Raw genomic sequence first — 6,000 nt, forward strand, 5'->3', positions numbered from 1 at the left:
AGTCATTTTGATATTGATGACTAAAATATATCTAGCACAGAAAAAAGTGCAGGTATAGAAAAAATTGTGCAGAAAAATATCAAATTTGTCCTGGTAATATCAATTAATATAAATAAAAGGTTTTACCTGATACTGATAACTTTGATGAAACCTTGCATTCAAATAAAATAGGAAATATGGGGCAGCATGCAAAAACTACTGTTTTTAAGATGGTATGAATAAGAATAAGAAAACTTTAAATAAGTGAAATTAAGTTTAAATATTAAAGAAATCTAAATTTACTTAAAAAAAAACAGTCAAAAAAGGTCAGGTCCATAGCCCAAGCACCTGTGGTTCTGTGGAGAGTTTAAAAGTTTCAGAAATGAATTATCTTTTTCAATGCCACATTGTAATTTGTTGATATAAAGTGCAACTGTTTTTTTACACCAATAACATGTAAAATAAATATATTAATGATAATAGAAAAAATATTTCACCAAAGTATGGAGAATCAACATTTATAAAAATATTCTTAATTAACATTTCATTTTACTGTTGAAAAACAGAAGTTTTGCTCATCTTGAAATTATTACTTAACAAAAGTTAGTTGTGATTCATTGCCCAATAAAAGAACAGAGCTCCAATGTCCCCAACATTGCACATATTTTATCTATCCAAGGTACAAGGGCTATAAATACTAAATAAAACACTTTTTTTTTTGGTTCTTTAAAACAATTCATAAATATCTTAGACAAATGAAGGCTTCAGAGCAAATGCAATGCAATTTCCATTATAATCAATTTTTCCAAGGGCATAACTCATTCAAAATATTTGATCAGCACTGAATTTCGGAAGTCTAAAATACATTGCTGATATAATCCTCTGATAGAAATTTCATAAAATTCTGGCAAGAATTGTACAAATGAGAGGGCTAACAATGCAATTTTTCATATAATCAATATTTCCAAGGGGCATAACTCTTTTAAAAATAATTGATCGGCACTGATTTTTCAAACTTGTCAAAAACATTGATGATATAAACCTATAATATAAATTTCATAAAAATCTGACAAGAATTGTACACATTAGAGCGCTCATCAGGCAATTTTCCATATAATTAATATTTCCATGGGCATAACTCTTTTAAAAATAATTCATCTGCACTGCTTTTCGAACTCTTCCAAGATATTGCTAATATAAACCTATGTTATACAGTCAGGGGTACTACTTGTACAAGTAATTTTTATCTACTTGAAGAAGTAATATTAATATACTTATATAAGTAAATTTGTAGGATACTTATACAAGTGTATTTTATTTACTTGTATAGGTAAATAATTTTTTGGCTTAGTTATGTCCCTTAGACATTCAGATTTTTTTACTTATATAAGTAAAAAAGTCATCCTATCTTCTTTTCTTGAATTCTTAGGACTTCTTTGCTCTAATAGAATTTTAAATTGTCTGTCCTTTGCAGATGTCTTTACTAATCATGTAAGTGTAATTTCATGGACAATGAAAATCTCATTTGTCTGTTATCTTCAGAACACTGAAGGGGCAATTTTTGAAGGCCTTGCGCAAATACTTAAGATCTTTGTGCAGTCAGTTTCTTTGTTGAATTAATGAGATGAAACATTGAACTCTAATAAAAAATTATGAGTTAACCTGGTAAAAATTATTAAAGGCATGTTTTTACATCTCAAAACTTTAGAATTTTTGTGGGATTGTAAAAAAAATTTACTTATACGTCAAGTAAATTTTTGTGAAAATTAAGGGGAGATTATTCAAACATTATAATTAACTTATATAAATATATTTTTTTTACTTCTTTAAGTAAATAAAGATTACTTGTACAAGTAGTACCCCTGACTGTTATAAGTTTCATAAAAATCTGGCAAGAACTGTACATGTGAGAGCGCTAACAAGACAGGACGGACGGACAGACACACAGTATTTCTATAAATGTCCCCCGAAACGCATTCACGGGGGACAATAAAGAGGCTAAAATTTTATTGGGTTGAATGACTTGTAGATTCTAGAACATGTTACTTAGAAAAGAAGAAATTATATACAGAGGAGAAGAATCAGTGTGGGTATTCCAGACTCGCTCAATGGATATATTGCTACAGGATCTTGATTTATACCATGTATAGTTTTGATGTATACATTGGCGTAGCTTACGTTGAGGCAACCGAGGCAGCAGCCTCGATGAAAAAAAAAAAAAATCCTTTTTAATCTTTTAAACAATTTCCACCTTATGTAGCACAATCGCTACTTAACGCTAATATGACTACTTGTATCATCTCATTGTTGTTATTGATTCATACCCTTTGCGAATTCAAGACATATGGAAAGATTTCCCTCCACTAATCAGAAATCCCCTTTGCGGTAGTTTTCAGTAATATAAATATGACGGAGTCAAAGAAATCGATAAAACTAAAGATGATCAGGCTCTATTATTGCGAAAAATGCGACAAGGTTATAATCGCAATAATTCAAACTCGCATTTTGAAATTTTTTATATGAATTAAACAGGATTTTTCTCAATATCGCAAAAATTAAAATCGCATTTTAGTCTAAAATGACAAAATCGCAATAATAAATGCACGCAATAATTTCTGAATTTACAGTATTTGAATTGGCTTTCAGGAAATTTGTCAATAGTTGTCTTATGTGGTAACTTGACGTGCTTCCTATTCAGTCTCTCACAAACAAAGAGAAAAGAAAAAAAGTAACTTTGGAGCTTGACATATTGTAAGAACATATATATATATATATTGCTTGAGACCTGTGTCGACTTCTAGATGACTTTGAATTTTGTTGTATTGTTGGCTTGCTGTGTCTTTTTGTATACATGTACCTCATATCAAGGATTTGTATATTACAATACAAATCCTTGCTCATATCCATCTCCTTTTATTCCCAATGAATTTAAAATCTTGGAAGTTCCCTAAAAGGATTCGATTTGAAAAAGGGATAAATGTTTTTGAGAACATTTATGTATTCATCTGAACATTGAAAATGACGTATGTACCAGTTATAAACTAATAATCTGTAGTATAACTTAGTGTAAGGCATATTAACATTATTATGATGATAATTTAAACAACCGCTATCATTTTTAATGGATTCTTCTTGTTCAAATTGCAAAACCTCTATAGCTTCTGGGGGGCTCAGCCCCCAAGACCCCCTGCCTCGTTAATAACAAAGGGCAAGCTACATCACTGGTATACACACTGTTGGATAAGCACTCATAGTCAAAACTGATACATTATTCAGTCCCTTGATCTGCTCTACTTGCATTAAACACTATTTATTTTCACATTAGCCAGTCACCAGTCATTTATAAAATATATATAAATAATGTCATTAATTAAGCATATACAATGTCATTAATTCTAACATGTCTAATATGACGTTCTTCTTTCACTTTTGACACAAAGCCATGTTCTAATTCCAATAAACATAGGCTGCATGTGAATGATGTCACAATTGAAATTTCAATGTCAGTTGTACAATGTTGTATTTTATTTTTAAACAACGCTGCAGATCAAAATAGACATTTGTGTTGATGTTGCTCGCATCAAATAAAATCATTCTAAAAGTAAGTTTATATGTATCTGTTCATTTTTTATCGTTAAGCAGTTAATTTTCTATATTGTTTCAGCTTCATCAAATCAAAATGGCTGCTTTCCATGTGTATTATACATGTTATAGGTCTGCTTCAGAGGATTATAGTTATAAATTTTCCTATCAGAATCGGAATAATTCTATCATGCCATGCTCTATGCTCATTTAAACATGGGTAGGCATTATATTTGTCAGCAGTTTACACCTTGCTAACGCTTGGTATAAAGCAGATATTGACTTTCATTTCAGAGTTTCATTAAAAAAACTACATACATGTAAGTGTCATATTATTGCAGAATCTAAAATTTCATTTATTTCAAAGGGATAAATTTTTCTACAGCTCGATGAAGGACACAAGGATTTATGAGCCTCCTCATGGGGTTTTAGATTATGTGATTACTTGGCCGTTTTGATAGTGATTATTTGATTACCAGACCAAATATTTCATGATTATTTGATTATCTCGATAATCAAGGACTGTATTTTTGATTATCTTGTTTAAAAAAATAATTAATGATTAAATGCGATTATATTGGCAAAAAATTTGTGACTATGTGATTACTTGGACACCCCATGAGGGGCCTCATTTATATAGTAAACTTAACGTGAGGGTACCCAAATTGCACCTATTTTAACAGTTTTTTCACCTACGTTTATTTATCCTCTGCACAAAAGTTTCCATTTTGTGTTTATTTTGTAGATGTATCATTATTTACTATATGGTTTCACCGATTTAATTTTTAATCCATATTGAATCATAGAAAAATTTATCTGAACCAACCTCCAAACCATCAATGGTTCTGTAATGAGGAGTACCCAAATTGCATCCATGCTTAAATTCACATCCTTAAAAGTCGAATAACAGATCTTTTGTTTTATTTCTTCAAATATTTTAAACAATTTGACATTAGTCCATGTTCACTCTTCATTTCTTAAGAAATGAATGCTTGCAACATATTTTATTTGCTAATTTTTTAAAGATGACTTTTTGTGGACGTCACATGGTGATGTTTCCGTACATTTTACCTTTCCAGTAAACACTTCATCTGTAGATATATACTGTGAACGTTTTATATCTAGATATATTTACCTATGTTGAAACACGTGCATAGTATCAAATTATAAAAATACAAATGGTTTAGTCTCTAGAAAAACTTGTAAGATTTCCGCTGCTATTTTCGTTTAATAGGTGCAATTTGGGTACCGTGACGTTAGAGTCAACAACTGAAAATTGCGTGTGCGTCGTGTCGTTGTGTTGCTGTCTACAAGGCGTATAATAATAAAAAAAGAATACGAAAAATGTACCAATTTTCCAACGTCAACCCTCTATACGTTATACGTGCAGCCAGAATGAAACAGAACAACCAGGGACAGTTCGATCAGAAAATAACTATTTGTAACGGGAAATGTAGCGACCGCATAAGTGTCAGTATCAACTTCTGTATAAGTCCTCCATCAAAGGAGCACTTAAACATGTTAAGAGATATGATAGGTTAAATTATATTTGAAGGGGTATTAGCTGTGAAATTCATGTTCACCGATTTGACTCAAATTTTCATATTTGATTTAAAACGTATATCCAAATTATAAAAAGTAAAATAAACAATTTACAATGCATGCATGGGCTCGATGATAATATGTATCATTTAAAGACCTACCCATATGTGACTGACTAGAATTAAACAACCAAAGCATTGAACAAATTGGTAACACTCTTAATTCACCAGATACTATAGTAAAAATAGTTCCTATCAAGAACGAACTTGGAAAATCTTCACAAGAAACTGGCATATTTGACCACGTCTCAAATTCCAACCCTCAAGACCATGTGCATTCAAATTTGTATTGTATCAAACAACTTACAAATACAAGAGCTCATGAAAACATAACTCCAAGCTCTCAGATTCATATTGATCAATCAGACACCAATACCATAAAGCTAACCAAACAAGCCGCCGGACCAAAGAAACAGAAGAACTTAAAACAAGATGATCTAAAGTCTAACTTGACTTGCTGTAGCAGAAGCCCACATTGCAGCTCTAGAAAATACCATCTTAGATAACAATAACACAATAAAGAACTTGAAACTTACACAATTAGGCTTAAATGGCAATATCCAAGATACAAGTAGATCTGACAATCACAGCTTGAACACTCACACTTTATCCACAAATGTTACTTACCAAAATTGTCACTGTACGCAACTGGACAACAGGGTTAAAGAATTAGAACGAGAAATGACCAACCTCAGATTACAAAACTTAGAAAACCAAATCCTGACACTAAGAAATCAAAATCAAAATAACTTTAATTCGCAAGTTCCAGTACACATGGTGCCACCACAACATGTTTTTCATGTTACACCAAATCAATGGATACAACAAGTGCCATCAG

The 6,000-nt window shown here is 31.1% G+C and overlaps 1 protein-coding gene across 3 annotated transcripts in view; it reads right to left on the reverse strand.

The window, feature by feature from the left end:
• Nucleotides 1-5,027, reverse strand: part of LOC127730321 (arylsulfatase J-like) — a 30,304-nt gene extending 25,277 nt beyond the window's left edge. For all 3 annotated transcript variants that reach the window (XM_052238658.1, XM_052238657.1, XM_052238659.1), the window contains exon 1: nt 4,912-5,027. The gene's annotated coding sequence lies outside the window, so the exon portion shown is untranslated. The remainder of the gene's footprint in view (nt 1-4,911) is intronic.
• Between the last annotated feature and the right edge of the window lie 973 nt (nt 5,028-6,000).

This window comes from Mytilus californianus, unplaced genomic scaffold (genome assembly GCF_021869535.1).
Source record: "Mytilus californianus isolate M0D057914Y unplaced genomic scaffold, xbMytCali1.0.p SCAF_2, whole genome shotgun sequence".
NCBI classification, from domain to species: Eukaryota; Metazoa; Mollusca; class Bivalvia; order Mytilida; family Mytilidae; genus Mytilus; species Mytilus californianus.